The sequence below is a fragment of the Hemicordylus capensis genome, chromosome 4, assembly GCF_027244095.1.
Source record: "Hemicordylus capensis ecotype Gifberg chromosome 4, rHemCap1.1.pri, whole genome shotgun sequence".
In the NCBI taxonomy this organism is placed as follows: Eukaryota; Metazoa; Chordata; class Lepidosauria; order Squamata; family Cordylidae; genus Hemicordylus; species Hemicordylus capensis.
In genome coordinates, this window is record NC_069660.1 from 261,126,074 (window position 1) to 261,143,027 (window position 16,954).

Consider the following 16,954-nt stretch of genomic DNA (forward strand, 5'->3'; position numbering starts at 1 on the left):
CTAGGAACACCAAGTGGGTTGAGTGGTACGGTGCGACGGGTGCTGTCTACCACCCAATCCACAAAAGAAATGGGCCAGCAGGCTTTTTTTTTTTAAACCCCAACTCCCAAAGGACCCTATTGGTTTGTTTGGGGAAAATTAAATTTTTTTGCCCATCTCTCTTGTGGGTTGGGTGGTAGGTAGCATGTCCTACCATCCAACTGACTTTGGTATCTGTAGGACCTACCCATGGGGAACAATAGGGTGACTTGAGTTCCCCGTTGTTCCCTATGGGTAAACTGCTTTAAAAAAAAAAATCCTGTTTGATTATTTGAACCAGCTTGCAATGGCTGGCCAGTCTGACTTGTTTGATTCAAATTTTTGCAATTTGATTCAAGGTCAAATCACGTCACAAAAATTGATTTGTGCACACCTCTAGTAAAATGTTGCTATGAGGAAGAAACTTAGTTGATTTTTTAAAAAAATCTTACGGCTTCATTTTATATTTTAATTTTTCTAATTACGAGGCTCCTTCATTAATAGTATATGCCCCTTGATTACTGGCTTGTTCACACCTTAGATCAGTACTGTCTCTCTCCATTTTTCTTGGCCACAACTATATAGTAGCACCAAATAACTTCCTGTGCATTTCTGGCAGTGTGTGGAAGAATTATGGGAAAACTTTCTCCATCTGCTGTAGAACTTCATCATGTAAAATCTGTTTCATATTAAGTGAAACTGAATAAGGCATAAGCATATGGGTTTTTCCAAGAGAACTGGATGTTAAATACACTCTTGTAAGTAAGAGGTGCAAAAATACTAAACATGGAGTAATGGCTACAAGGTGACTAAACATGTGACGCATGCTTCTTTGTAAAAATTTGTCACTGCCTTCTTTTCTAATATTTCAAAGTTTTCGGGAGCTTACTGAAAGTAATGGCTTTTCAGCGGCGCTGAACTGAAATAGGGGGCATTCTTGTGAAGCTTTTTTGCACCCATAAAAGGTGCCCCCATTATGATGGTTTTGTTTTCAGCCCTTTGTGGGAATGTTTTCCTAGATAAGTGGAGTGGTGAGAAGAAGAAACATCACCCTATTGCCAAGGCATTTGTGCTGACACTCCCTCACACTGATCCAGTAGTTTGAAGTATATTAGCTGCAGCAGAATGCGCCAGGCTTTGCATACTGGCCTAGCTCTAGTTGCAAATATGACTGACTGTGATAGAACACAGCATGACTGACTGTGATAGAACATGAATGGGGAATCGCATTCCGATGTTCTGTTAAAGTAACATGGTATGGATGGAGAACACCCTCACCCAAATTGACATTTGGACATGAAATCATGCTTCCATACAGTATTACAGTATATTCCTTCCGCACACCATTACAGCATCAGTTTATCTTATTAATGATATTAAGTATTATTATTATTATTATTATTATTATTTATTATTACCTTATGTAAACCACTTTGGTAACTTTTGTTAAAAAGCGGTGTAGTAGTAGTATGTGCATCTGAATGTGGTTTCCCCATCTCCATGCTTAATTATGCGCAGCTAGAGCTAGGCCAGGGTGCAAAACTTGCAAGATGGTGCTGGCTGGCAGTGAACCTGCCAGTTTGGCAAGAAGGGCAATATCTCCCACACTGAACACATCCCCATTGCTTAGGCAATCTTCCTGGATCTCATTCAGAGTGAGATATGCCTTCAGTGACATCATCAGGTAATCAAGTCTGATTGGTTCCATGGCGCTGGGCAATATCCACATGATGGAACATATCACCATTTATTTATTTTATAAAGTTATATCCCAACCCTTTAGTGTAATACTGATTGGAGTGGTTCATAATAGTGGAACAGATAAATAGAATAAATAAATACAAATGGTGTAAAGTTTTTGAATTAATACTGTTTTGAACTCTTTAATGTTTTATCTGTTGTTAAAACAGATAAAACATTAAACAGTTCAAAATTAATAATCAACTAAAATAGACCCATTTAAAGATTAAAAACCCATCGTATACAGACTGCAGTTAAAAAAAACAAAACATTTTAAAACATCTCTAAACAGATGAGATTAGAGATCTTCAAACAAACACGCCTTGAGGTTGTGAGTGCAGTGAAGCTCTTCTGAGAGGGCATTCTGGAGCCAAAGGGCCACAACCCATTCCGAGTGAGGTCAATGTAATTAATGTTGTACTTTTATCATGTTCAGTGCATATTTGGCTTGAAGTCAGTTATGGGCTGGATGAGGGTGAACAAGGTGAAAATATATCCAGAGAAGATTGAAGGGAGGAGAGCTGGTCTTGTGGTAGCAAGCATGACTGCTCCCCATAGCTAAGCAGGGTCTGCCGTGGTTGCACATGAATGGGAGACTAGAAGTATGAGCACTGCAAGATATTCCGCTCGGGGGATAGGGCTGGTCTGGGAAGAGCAGAAGGTTCCAAGTTCCCTCCCTGGCATCTCCAAGATAGGGCTGAGAGAGATTCCTGCCTGCAACCTTGGAGACGCCGCTGCCAGTCTGTGTAGACAATACTGAGCTAGATGGACCAATGGTCTGACTCAGTATATGGCAGCTTCCTATATTCCTGTGTTACGTGGTCCTGGTCAAGGGACCCATAGATCTGGAACAGAGTTGTTCTCTTGTTCTGGATGAGGTGGTACTCCCCTTGGAAAGCAGGTTCACAGCTGGCTTGCCAGATAGACCTGGCTCAAGTTATCCACAGTCGTCTCTCATCCTGACTGTGGTCTATGTGGGGCTGCCCATAATAATGCTTCAGAAACTTCACTGCTATAGAATGCAGAGGCAAGTATCTTGATTAACACAAGATGTTTTGACCATATTGCATCACTAATCTGTTGACTTTATTACCAGTGCATTTCCAGATAAAATTAAAGGTGCTGGTTTTGGCGTTTTAAGACCCTAGATGGTTTAGGACCAATTTATTTGAAGGACTACCTTCTCCCACTTGAATCTGCCTGCCCTTAGAAGATTCCTTAGAAAGGCTCTCTTGTGTATCCCACCATCTCTGAAACTCAATTGATTGTGATAAATCAACAAGCCTTCTCGGGGCAGCTGCTTTGTTCAAGAATTCGCTGCCATTTGATCTTTGGGTGACATCATCCCTGGTGATCTTTGAAAATAACCTAAAACATTTCTCTTTCAGCAGTCCATCCCAAATATATTTTAAAATAAGAGCCTCCCCATTTCCAAAGGCTTTTCAAAAGACTCTCAAGATGCATTTATTCATCTCAGCTTTTTAACTTGAATTAGGAATATGAAAAATATATACCGCTTTTCAACAAAAGTTCCCAAAGTGGGGTGGGTGTGTGTGTGTGTGTGTATGTGTATATATATATACACACACACACACACACACACGTACACGTACACACACACACATACACACACACACATAAAATGGCTCCCTGTCGCCAAAGGGCTCACAATCTGAAAAAGAAACATAAGATAAACACCAGCAATAGCACACTGGATGCTGTCCTGGGGCTGGATAGGACCAGTTGCTCCCCCCACTGCTCAATAAGGAGAATCACCCCCAAAAGGTGGCTCTTTGCTCAGTAATTTTAAATTTTTGTAGTTTTAACTTAAAGTTTTTTAATTTTGGTTTTAATTTGTTTTATGTTTGTTGTAAACCACCCAACATTTGTTTGGGGGAGGTATACAAATATAAAGTGTGCCATTGAGTTGGTGTCGACTCCTGGCGACCACAGAGCCTTGTGGATATTTTTGGTGGAATACTGGAGGGGTTTGCCAATGCCATCTCCCGTGCAGTATGATGCCTTTCAGCATCTTCCTATATTGCTGCTGCCTCATATAGGTGTTTCCCATAGTCTGGGAAATATACCAGCGGGGATTCGAACTGGCAATCTCTGGCTTGCTAGTCAAGTCATTTCTCTGCAGCACCATTATACTAAATAAACTCCTGGTTGTTGATCTTAATGGTTTGCTCTGTTTTTATAATACCTTATTTCAATGGATAAATTGCTTAATTTTTTTTGGTACTTTTGTTACCGCTGTATTTTATTTCTGTTTGTTAGCTGATTTATAGGGGGAAAAGCAGGTTATAAACTTTAAAATAAATGAAAATAATCCCTGCTTGGCTGGAAACAAGCAATTATGAATACTCAACCCTTAAAAATGGTGCCATTATGGCAGTAAATTAGAGCTTTGGCCAGGCGCATGCATGATAATAATAATAATAAGGTTAGCATTAGAAGAGGCATTTTCCAAGGGGACTCACTATCCCCTCTGTTGTTTGTAATCACCATGACCCCACTTTCACAAATACTAAACAAAACAGGCCTCAGATACCAAACATCAAAAACATCAAGTCAAATCAACCATCTGCTGTACATGGACGATCTGAAGTTGTATGGAAAGTCCCAGTCAGAAATTGAATCATTGCTAAACACTGTCCGTATATTCAGTAGCGCTATAGCAATGGAGTTTGGACTAGACAAGTGTGCTGCATTAATAATGAAAAGAGGAAAAATAACAAAAACAGAAGGAATAGAACTGCCCAATGGAAGCAAGATCAAGAACCTGGAAGAGAAAGAACATTACAAATACTTGGGCATTCTCTAGGTTGATAACATTGCACACGCTGAAGTTAAAAGAAAAATTGGAAGTGAATACATCAGGAGAGTTAGAAAAATCCTAAAGTCCAAACTCAATGGCGGAACACCATAGAAGCCATAAACACCTGGGCTATACCTGTTATCAGATACACTGCAGGAATAATAGACTGGACCCAGGGAGAGCTAGAGATGCTAGATCGTAAGACCAGGAAAATCATGACCATCAATCATGCTCTGCACCCCCGCAGTGATGTCGATAGGCTATACCTCCCTCACAGCTCAGGTGGAAGAGGAATGCTGCAAGTCCATCAAACGGTAGAGGAGGAGAAAAGAGGCCTTGAAGAATATATCAAGGACAGTGAAGAAGATGCACTTCAAATGGTCAATAACGAGAAACTATTCAACACCAATGTAACAAAGCAGGCCTACAAGAAAGAACAAGTCAAGAACCAAGCAGAAAAATGGAGAAATAAGCCCCTGCATGGTCAATATTTGCACAATATAAGTGGAAAATCAGATGTCACCAAGACCTGGCAATGGCTTCAGAATGGCAACTTGAAGAAAGAAACAGAGGGTTTAATATGGCTGCACAAGAACAGGCACTAAGAACAAATGCAATAAGAGCCAAAGTAGAAAAATCCACAACAAACAACAAGTGCCGCCTTTGTAAAGAAGCAGATGAAACCGTGGACCACCTAATTAGCTGTTGTCAAAAGATCACACAGACTGACTACAAACAGAGGCATGACAAGGTAGCAGGGATGATACACTGGAACATCTGCAAAAAATACAAGCTACCTGTAGCCAAAAATTGGTGGGACCATAAAATTGAAAAAGTTGTCGAAAATGAAGATGTAAAAATATTATGGGACTTCAGACCACAAACAAACATCTGCCACACAATACACCAGATATAACTGTAGTGGAGAAGAAAGAAAAACAAGTCAAAATAATTGACACAGCAATACCAGGGGATAGCAGAATAGAAGAAAAAGAAATAGAAATGATCACAAAATACAAAGATCTACAAATTGAAATTGAAAGGCTGTGGCAGAAAAAGACCAAAATAATCTCAGTGGTAATTGGCGCCCTAGGTGCAGTTCCAAAAGACCTTGAAGAGCACCTCAACACCATATGGGGCCACAGAAATCACCATCAGCCAATTACAAAAAGCAACTTTACTGGGAACAGCCTATATTCTGCGACGATATCTATAACAACAGCAACAACATTGACAATAAAATTCAGCCATCCCAGGTCCTTGGGAAGGACTCGATGTCTGGATAAAACAAACCAGTCACTAACACCTGTCTGACTGTGTAAACAAGAAATAATAATAATAATAATAATAATAATAATAATAATAATAATAATAATAATAATAATAGACTAGTAAGGTAGGAGTTTGTGTGCTCCCTCCTCTCCCTGAGGCTTTATTGTGCTTCTTGAAAGCATGATACTTTCTCAGAACATTGCTGTGTGAAAGTTTTGTGAAACACGATTTCTCAACCTGAAAGTTACATGTAGTAGCACTCAAAGCTTGGTGCCCATTGAGATTTCTGACAGGATACCAATTGTCTTGCCCTATTATATGGCAGTTAGCATTCATGTTGGAATTTATCATAATTTATAGGCCCCCATAATGAGGAGCTTACCCTGGCAGGCAGAACTCTGCAGTTTCCAGTTTTCAAAAAAGAAGGGCTGGGAAGGCTACTCAGGAACACTGAAGATTAGAAACATCTGTGCACATTTGCTTGTACCTTCCAGGAGATGTGCTTAACCCACCAGGAACCCAAATCTGACATATTGTGCTTGCTTAGCAGATAATTAATGCTGTTTATATACATAGGCACACAAGGTGTTGCCAAGAACACTGTTGAATAGATTTATGGCAACTCTGAGATTGTAAAAGGGTAATTATTGTTTGAATGATAGTTGTTGATGATAACCATGATATTGGTGGTCATAGGCAAGTTCCTGAATCAGTCGAGCCCAATGCCTTTCTGCAGAGGGTAATATCTAAAAGTATCTCTAATGCAAATGAAGTTATTTCTTATTTGTACAATGTTGTACTGCTTTTTCTCTGCTTATTGGCTGCCTCTGTATTAGAATGCCATCCTGTATGCTAACACTATACATAGAAAAATAAAATACAACTACAGAATTAGTAGTAATACTCACATTTAAACAAAAGGTTTGATTGAGAAAGGAGATAAGGAAGTTTGAGAATAGAATAAATGTAAAGTTGTTTCTTTCCTTCTCTCTTTGCAGAAGAGTGGTACTCTTTGGTAATTCTTAAAATGGTTTTCTGTGAGTTTTTTAGTTGTGTTAATAATATTTTAGATTAGGAACAAGCAACTTGAGCCCTGAGAATTCAATCCAGTTCCCAAAGTCTGGCTGCCTGAATAACCTTGTGTCTCTCCTCCTCACTCCCGTATTATGTGCTTCATTTGGTTCTTCCAATAAAAGCTGAGTTCCAGTCAAGACAGCTATTTTAATCTTTTCTTTCCCTATGTCAAAAGTAGCACAAGAGATGTTCTGTCAGAGTTCTCCTGTTCTTATGTAACATGCATGTGGCAATGAGCAGGTGGGGCACACAAGACAAGAAATCTATCAAGAGCCCTTAGCCTATAACATTGTGTGGGAGTGAGTCCGTGGGTGGAATCACTCACCCACGGACTCTGCTCTTTTTACTCTTCCCAGTCCCCACCAAGAGGCAGTGGCTTTTGGTTTGTTTGTCTGTCTGTTTGTTTTTAAAGCTCTTAAGCAATTTGAGATGCAATTTGTATCTAAAAATGTAATTGGTGGCCAGGTAATAAACAAGTTGGCACTTCAGTAATAAACCGAATTAAATCCTTTAATTCAGGTAAGCTTCATTATCTGATCCATTCCCTGGACTCTAGTGCTGGTAAATGAGATATTATCCTTATATTTAGCAAGCCCTGAAAAAAAAATTGCTGGCTAATTAAGACTGAGAATAAACTGCTTCTGATGTAGTGTCCTTGTGCAGGGAATATATTTAAGTCTTATGGGCTGTAAATTCTGTACACTGATGTTACTATCTTCACTTAAAACAAACTGTTCTAGTAAGAACTAAGCAGCCTGCTTTCTTTTCACTGTCTCTACATCTGGACTAAATTTGGTGCAAATCAAGGTCCACAAGTTAGATCTCTTGCGTCTCAAATGTTCATGTGTCCGCCATCTTGGATCAGGGTGGATGTCATCATTACAAACTGTACAATTGAGGTGTCCCTGTGTATCACTCACTACAGCTGTCCCAAATTTGGTTCGAATTGGTTAGACAGTCCTCATGTTAGTGCACTTGCTTCTCAAAAGTTTATGCATCCACCATCTTGGATCCGGGTGGGTGACATCATCACAAACTACACCATTGGGGCATCCCTATGTGTCCATTCATTCAGCTGTAGCAAATTTGGTTCAAATCGGCTAGACAGTCTACAGGCTAGTGCACTTGTGCCTCTAAAGTATTTGTGTCCACCATCTTGAATTGGGGTGGATGACATCATCAAACTCTTTGCGGTTAAGGCGTCGCTACAGCTATATCTAATTTGGTTCAAATCAGTTAGGTGGTTCACAAGTTAGCTGATCGCTTCAGTGACAGTGGCAAAGGCATCATCTCATACTGCATGGGAGGAAGGCAATGGTAAACCACTCCTGTAGTCTCCCAAGAAAACCACATGGTTCTGTGGTCACCAGGAGTCAAAACCGACTCAATGGTACAATCTTTCCTTTTTTCCTAGTGAGGGTAAGAATACTCTTTCTCCTCAAATGAAAAATATTGCAACAGACATGGCCCTTTGACAACAAAAATATTAAATATCTTTAATTATACACTCTGTGTGATACAATTTGTGCATATATGACCATAAAATATTCAGAGACAAATGTACATTTTGGCTCAGCATGCATCCAGATACTTTGTTTTTCAGGAGTTCAGGAAATTTGGCACTAGATTTCTACGGTAGTATGCTGGCCATTCTAAGCAATACGTTGAAGTATTACACTGACAACTTTAAATAGAGCATGTACTAGATCACTTATTATATGCAGTGAGTGTGATTCGACAGTCATGTAGGAAACTTCCTTTTGAATATTCTGACTTCTCTGTTAACATTTCTGCAAGTTGTCGTTGACTTATATAGGCATCTTTGTATGGGAGTAAGAGAGTCTTAACCATATGTTTGAACATATACAATTTCATTTATTTGTTTCCTTAAACTATAAATCAATTTCTGACATTGTACGAGATCCAATAACTATGAGTTTACTATATCTTCAGCTGAGCTTTGGTTATTGCTATAGAAACAACACATATACTTAAAAGAAGAGTGACTCTGCTTGCCTTTCTCTACAAATTGAAAGTGTATTTTATGCAGACTAATTCTTTTTGTCATAGTGTCCACTGGCAAAGGGCTTCTGTTTCCAATTAGTCTAGGCTTTTCTGCACCTTTTCTGCTTTGTTAATTCGCTTATCTCTCTCCAAGAATAGTTATTTCTATCCTAGTTCAGTTTCCTAGCAGAAGGTATTCATATATCTTTCAGAAATGAGCGTCCTGTGTCAGCTGAGTAGATATGGAGCCTTGTAGCTATTGTTACAGTTAATATTAGCATAATTTCCTGTCTTTCATTAATATGTTAATTATGTTTATCATATTAAAATACTGTATCAGTAGCTTTAGTATGTTCTTCTTAAGTATCAAAATTGGTATTGCTTACTATAATTAAGATTGGGCAATGGATTACAAATCCTTTTCATTACTCTGAATGCGTGTAATAGCTCTTTAGGTAGTGTCGGGATAAGAAATCAAACTAACCTCTTAAATTGTCCCAAACTAACATTGGATTGTTTTGTGACCTTAGGACTGTATACTTTCACAAGCACTAGAATGTATACAGCAGAATAAAGAGGGGTAAGAAGATGTCAAATGACAAACTGTATCTAATATACACAGAGCTGATCTCCTAAAATGGCAAGATTGGGGAACTGATCTTCCTAGTATTCGGGAATCATTGCATTGCAAGAATTAAAGGCAAAGCATATGGTATCTGGAAAAGAGACATGCCCCCAAAATCTTATTTATTTAGCATGTCGAGTTTAATTTCCAAATATAGATAAGGACTTTACCAATCATGCCATAATAATTTCTGATAACATGCTGTTGCTGGTAACAGCAGCCTCACATAGAAATTTTATTTATTTATTCAATTTATATCGCACCCTTCCTAAAGTGGTTCAGTAGACAATAAAATCAAAAACAGGATAAAATAATTAATTTTAAAAAACCACACCATTTCAACCAGATTAAAATTAAAACTAGATATCATTAAAAGCCACGCTAAAAAGATGGGTCTTTAAAATCTCCTGAAGGCTTCCAACCCTCTTGTATCCACGGGGAGTGAGTACATTTTGGACCCACAGGCAATAACTGAGCAAGCCAAATCCTAGGTTGCCACCAGATGAAATAGTGGCACCCAAAGATGGACCCCACCTAATGATCTCAATGAGCGGTGGGTATCTTCTAGAGAAAGGTATTCTCTCAGGTAACCCAGGCCTAAGCCATTCAGGGCTTTAAAGATAATAACCAGCACTTGTGGGAACATTTCCCCCACCACGACCATCTTATTTATATATTTTTCTATGTAAACTGCTTTGAAAACTTTGGTTGAAGAGCAATATATAAATAATCTCCTACTTCTTTTTATCTTGCCCAGAAACATATCGGCAGCCAGTGCAACTGTTTAAGAATAGGCATAATGTGGTCTCTCCAGGATACCCCAGAGACCGATATGGCTGTTGCATTTTTAATTAACTGAAGTTTCTGAACTACAAACAAAGGCAGCTCTACATAGAGCACATTGCAGTAGTCCAACCTGGAGGTTACCAGCAGGTGTACTAATGTTTTCAGGTCATTCTCCTCAAAGAATGGGCAGAGTTGTTGAAACAGTTGCAGCTGGTAAAAAGTGCTCGTGGGCATAGCCTCAACCTGAGACAACAAGGTGAGACCCAGGTCCAAGAACACTCCGAAGCTACAAACCTGTTCTTTCTGGGGGAGCATAACTTCATCCAGAACGGGATATTCTATCCTGTCTTGAAGGTTATGACCCCCGACAATGAGCATCTCAATCTTGCTTGGATTCAGCTTCCATTTATTATACCTTATTTAGTGTATTACTGCCGTTAGGAAGGCATTTAAGGGGCTAATGCCATTTCCTGATATCTGTGACAAAGAAACATGGATTTGGGTGCCATCAGCACATTAATACCACCTAGCACCAAATCCCCTGATTACCTCAACTCAGCCGTTTCATGAAGATGTTAAAAAGCATTGGTGACAGAATGGAGCCCTGAAGGATTCCATATAGTAGCTCCCATTTAGTAGAGCAACTTTCACCAAGCACCACCATCTGAAATCAACCCCAGACATAGGAGTGGAACCACTGTAAACCCATGCCTACTATTCCCAAATCCCTGAGATGATCCAGAAGGATACTATTATCGATGGTATTGAAAGCCTTTTGAGAAATCCGAAAGAACCACGGAGTCACATTCTGTCAATTCCCTGGTGACTCTCATCTGTCAGGCAACCAAGGCTGTCTCAATCCCCAAAGCTTGCCCTGAAGCCAGAAAATCAGTTTTCTCCAAGCCTGCTAGGAGCATGATCATCCACCACACTCGCAGTCATCTTACCCAACTATGGGAGGTTGGAGACTGGCCTATAATTATCCATCACCAGGAGATCTGGTGTGGGCTTCTTAAGGGGTCTAACCACTGCCTCCTTCAAACAAGGAAGAATCCTGCCCTCACTCTGTGAGGTATTAATGATATAATCTAGGACAGCTCCAACAACCTCCCTGCAAGATGAAATCAGCCATGCTGGGCAAGGGTCCAATGAACAGGTGGTAGGCCTTACTGCTCCAAGCAGGTTGCCCACATCCTGATGAGTCACGAATTAAAACTGATCCAATCTAATCTTGCAAGAGGGATTGCTGGACACCTCCCTAAGTGGCCCTGCAGAAATAGTGGAGTCCAGATGAGGCCAAGTGTGAGAGATTTTATCTGCAAAGAACTCATTGAATGCATCACAATGAGACATTGTTTCAGGAAACAGATTTAAAACAGAAGGGGCTTGAGTTAAACCTCCAACAATCCGGAATAACTCTACTGGACAAGAACTTGCAGACATAATACACACAGGGAACTTTAAACAGGAAATTAAGGGGATCCCCCTGCCCAAGATACAGAGTTGCAGTGGATAAAGGTTCACTTGTTTCTGATGGTGACAGTTTTAGAGCCAGTATAAAAAGTTGGCAGCACTAGAAATGGCGACATACTTCTAAATGTGCCTCTTGTGACACCTATGTTGACCACACATGCTCTACTTCTTGCCACTTTAGTATGTGATTACTTCTGCTGTTTTGCCACTGTCCTGTGTGAGTACTTTTAACTGGAGATTCCAATTGAACATTGGACCTTCTTCATACAAACTTGTGCTTGGCTCCCCTGCCCCCATCCCAGCAGCATTTCAAGTAGTTCATTCTTCTCCCAAACTACTTAATACACTGCTATCCCTGATACTAGTAGTTTTTGACTTGGACACGGAAGGATTCACATGTATGCAAGGTTCATACAAACTTTCTACCACCAAGTCATGATCCCTTCCCTACCTTGAAGTTTATTATATCCCTGTGATCTCCTTGTGAGGAAGATATTCCTATACATTAAATATGTGTGTGAACAGTACAGAAATAAGGTACAGACTCATTTTAAGGCATATCGGGAAACTTCTAACACTGGTTGTCTTCATGTAAAAGCCTGTTCTTATTAATTACTGGACTCCTTGTTATCTAGGTGCACCGTGCTGCTAGTGAGATACTGAGCTATCTTTGATTCTAATTGAGAAGCGTCAGAGCTTTAGAATTTATTATTTCAGACTGTCAGACTAAGGAAGGTGTGTTAGTCACATTCACAAAGATGTTTTTGCAACACGTAGAGCTAGAATTTATTTAAGAGAACTTAGCATCTGACTGCAAGTATTATTATTAAACCACACTTTTAAAAAATCTCTTTTCCTAGCTTGAAATTGCTGTGGTTCATGTAGCTTTCCTCACACACCAGCTGGGTTCTACGGTTTGTGGTTAAAGCACATCCATCAATAGCTCCTTTCTCTTGGCACAAGCTGTAGGAAGATTTCAATGGTTGATTTATTTAGCACTTGTTCTCCTGTCTGTGAAAAGAGATTTTGTATCACTTTGGTAGTTGTTGAGGCAGACGACTAGGTTGTATTTTTAACCCCTGCTCCGCAAAAATATTATATATTTATCTTGGCAAGGCTGTTTTCTAGGATTTTTGTAGGAAATAGTTGAAAATATACAGGTCACTGTACCCAGTACTTAACTCCTGTGAGAATCAATGGGAGATATTTTAGTGTCCGATGAACAATGGCATTTAAATCAGTTGGACTTAAAGATATTTATCTTTGGCTAGATTGTTCTTGGAGTCTCCCAGTTTATTGTTTGTTATACGTGTGCGTTCTTTTAGGCTAGCCTTTGACTGCTCATTTTTGGCTCCAGGAGCTAACCTACATATTTTGGAGCCAGACTTCCCTCAGCTCCATGGGAAGGCAGTCACTACACACCACCAGCTGCTCTCCACTCCATGGGGAGGGGGGAAGAATGGACTTGCTACCTTGCTTGCCCTGACCTTGTTTACTCGCCCCTCTTCTGGATTGCAACTCTGTGGTCTAGGCAAATGATAGATTGATGCAACCGGGAGAAGAAGGGAACCCCTCATTCCCTCCTTCCTTGTTTACTCTTCCTGATAGCATACATCCTGCATCTGACTTGGGCTCTTTTTTAATTTTTTAAACTATTGTATATTGTTGAGCCCTTTTCTAGGCTTTTAAAATTGTCACTCTCCCCGCCCCCCCTTTGGGAGACTATAGTCCAACTAACTAACCTTTGCAGTTGAAACTAGCCAACTTGGTGTGTTCAAATGATATACATGTGTGACATCATTATATAATCAAGAAAATTTATAGATTTTTTAAAAATAATTCAGCCAGACTTTAAATAAAACTAAAGTAAATGAATTGAGGAATTTACAGTAGAACGTCATCTGCAGTTCCACATATAAGACGGTGTCTAATTAACACCCATGTTCATTATCCGTGGATACTAAAGGGTTAAAACACACATATTTGCGGTTCCTAGAAGGCCAGAAGTGACTGAGAAGGTCATTTCTGGCCGCCATATTGTGTGGAGGAACCATTTTTGTGGTTCATTTATTTTTTTTAAAAAAAAAATAATAATAGTTGTTGTTGTTGTTGTTGTTTTAATATTAACTGGAATAATAGCAGATGAAGTCATGCAACACTTATTAACTAATAAGAAGCTTCCAGTTGAACAGAAAGGAAATTGCCCAAATACCAGAGGCACAAAAGATCAGCTGCTGATTGACAAAATGATTTTAGAAAATTGCAAGAGAAGAAAAACAAATCTAAGTGTTGCATGGATTGACTGCAAGAAAGCCTTCAACTCATTGCCTCACACATGGATACTAAAATGTTTAGAAACAACTGGTGTCAGCAAAAACATTCAGATATTTATTTAAAAAGCAATGAGCATGTGGAGAACACAGTTAACAATCAATGGCGAGACACCTGGACAGGTTAGCATTAGAAGAGGTATTTTCCAAGGGGACTCACTATCCCCTCTGTTGTTTTGTAATCACCATGACTCTACTTTCACAAATACTAAACAAAACAGGCCTCGGATACCAAACATCTAAAACATCCAGTAAAATCAACCATCTGCTGTACATGGATGATCTGAAGTTGTATGGAAAGTCCCAGTCAGAAATTGAATCACTGCTAAACAATGTCTGTATATTCAGTAGCGATATAGCAATGGAGTTTGGACTAGACAAGTGTGCTGTATTAATAATGAACAGAGGAAAAATAACAAAAGCAGAAGGAATAGAATTGCCCAACAGAAGCAACATCAAGAACCTGGAAGAGAAAGAAAATTACAAATACTTGTGCATTCTCCAGGCTGATAACATCGCACACACTGAAGTTAAACGAAAAATTTGAAGTGAATACAACAGCAGAGTTAGAAAAATCCTAAAGTCCAAACTTAATGGCAGGAACACCATACAAGCCATAAACACCTGTGCTATACCTATTATCAGATACACTGCAGGAATAATAGACTGGACCCAGGCAGAGCTAGAGACGCTAGATCGTAAGACCAGGAAAATAATGACCATCAATCATGCTCTGCACCCTCGCAGTGATGTAGCTAGGCTATACCTCCCTCACACCTCAGGTGGAAGAAGAATGCTGCAAGTCCATCAAACAGTAGAGGAGGAGAAGAGAGGCCTTGCAGAATATATCAAGGACAGTAAAGAAGATGTACTTCAAATGGTCAATAATGAGAAACTATTCAACACCAATGAAACAAAGCAAAGAACAAAGAAACAAAGAAAGAACAAGTCAAGAACCGAGCAAAAAAATAGAAAAATAAGCCGCTGCATGGTCAATATTTGCACAATATAAGTGGAAAATCAGACATCACCAAGACCTGGCAATGGCTTCAGAATGGCAACTTGAAGAAAAAAAACAAAGGTTTAATACTGGCTGCACAAGAACAGGCACTAAGAACAAATGCAATAAGAGCAATAGTCAAAAAATCAACAACAAACAGCAAGTGCCGCCTATGTAAAGAAGCAGATGAAACAGTGGACCCACCTAATCAGCTGCTGTAAAAAGATCACACAGACTGACTACAAAGGCATGACAAGGTAGCAGGGATGATACACTGGAACATCTGCAAAAAATACAAGCTACCTGTAGCCAAAAACTGGTCAGACCATCAAATTGAAAAAGTTGTCGAAAACGAAGATGCCAAAATATTATGGGACTTTCAACTACAAACAGACACACATCTGCCACACAATACACCAGGTATAACTAGTCGAGAAGAAAGAAAAACAAGTCAAAATAATCAACATAGCAGGGGACAGCTGAATAGAAGAAAAAGAAATAGAAAAAAATCACCAAATACAAAGATCTACAAATTGAAATTGAAAGGCTGTGGCAGAAGAAGACCAAAATAATCCCAGTGGTAATTGGCGCCTTAGGTGCAATTCCAAAACAACTTGAAGAGCTCCTCAGCACCATAGGGGCCATAGAAATCACCATCAGCCAATTACAAAAAGCAACTTTATTGGGAACAGCCTATATTCTGCGACATCTATAATAATAATAACAACAACAATGATAATAAAATCCAGCCATCCTAGGTCCTTGGGAAGGACTTGATGTCTAGATAAAACAAACCAGTCAATAACAGCTGTCTGACTGTGTAAACAACAACATAATATTATAATTATAATAAATTTCATGATTTTTTTGTGGTTTGGGGGGCATTCTTGAGCATATGGGAGCATGGTTCAGCACCCTGTTTACATTTTCTTTTGTTTTGTTTAGCATTTTTAACCTCTTTTCCCTATTCTGGAATCTAATCCCCCTTTCCCCACAGGCATAATGCCTCATTACTCATGGTTTTGTTACTCGCAGCGGTAGTTGAGGAATGGAACCCCTGCAAGTAACGAAGTATGCCTGTATGACTGAAATCCTAACCTTACTAGAGAGGAAGGCCTGTTGAGTTCAATTGGCCTTACGTTAGGGGAAACACATTAAGGATTGTTCTGTTAATCAATTTCCATTCTCTTAGTCTCCCATTTCTGTTTAATCCTGGCCATTGAAAATCAGCACAAACAATGTCTTAACATCTCAAATTGTACTCATGTACTTAGGTTTCCTATAACATATGTTTTCTTGTAAAGGCAAGTGGTTTTGACATGAGCTCAGATAAATGTTATGCCTTGGAAAAAAATTGAAGCTTCTGAGAGTGTGGACCCATCAATCTGACTGCTTTCTTCCTCTACTTGCTCTAGGCACTGCAGGAAGTATCCTGAAATTGCTAACTGAGGAGAACTGCCTTAAAGTCACCGATACAAAAATTCTTGTCAATTTGGGAATATCGCCTTACATCAAGAAACTACCTGTGGTACAAGCTGACGTAAGGAAGCTTAGAAAGCACACTAGTTGGTGAGATACTCTTGTATGTTTATTATATGGCATGCGTCTTAAAGAACAAAATGTTTATTCAGTTGTAGGACTGTTTGTTTAAGTTTAGTTTTCACAGAAGTAAATCAAGAAAAGAGTGGTAAATTTCTATCTTGATTGTACCAATCCAGTCTGCAGGTAGGGGCTGACATAAAGCATTCCCGCATTTGGAAATCCAGGAAGAAAAGACTAGACCCTTTGGTCCTGACAATTAGTGTTCTATA

General features: G+C 39.3%; 1 protein-coding gene across 4 annotated transcripts in view; it reads left to right on the plus strand.

Annotated features, from left to right (window-relative positions):
- FAM110B (family with sequence similarity 110 member B) overlaps positions 1-16,954 on the plus strand; it is a 155,602-nt gene that overhangs the window by 27,443 nt on the left and 111,205 nt on the right. For 3 of the 4 annotated variants that reach the window (XM_053247626.1, XM_053247624.1, XM_053247627.1), the window contains one exon: positions 16,559-16,712. The exons of the other annotated variant lie outside the window; for it this stretch is intronic. The gene's annotated coding sequence lies outside the window, so the exon portion shown is untranslated. The remainder of the gene's footprint in view (positions 1-16,558; positions 16,713-16,954) is intronic. 4 annotated transcript variants of the gene reach the window in all.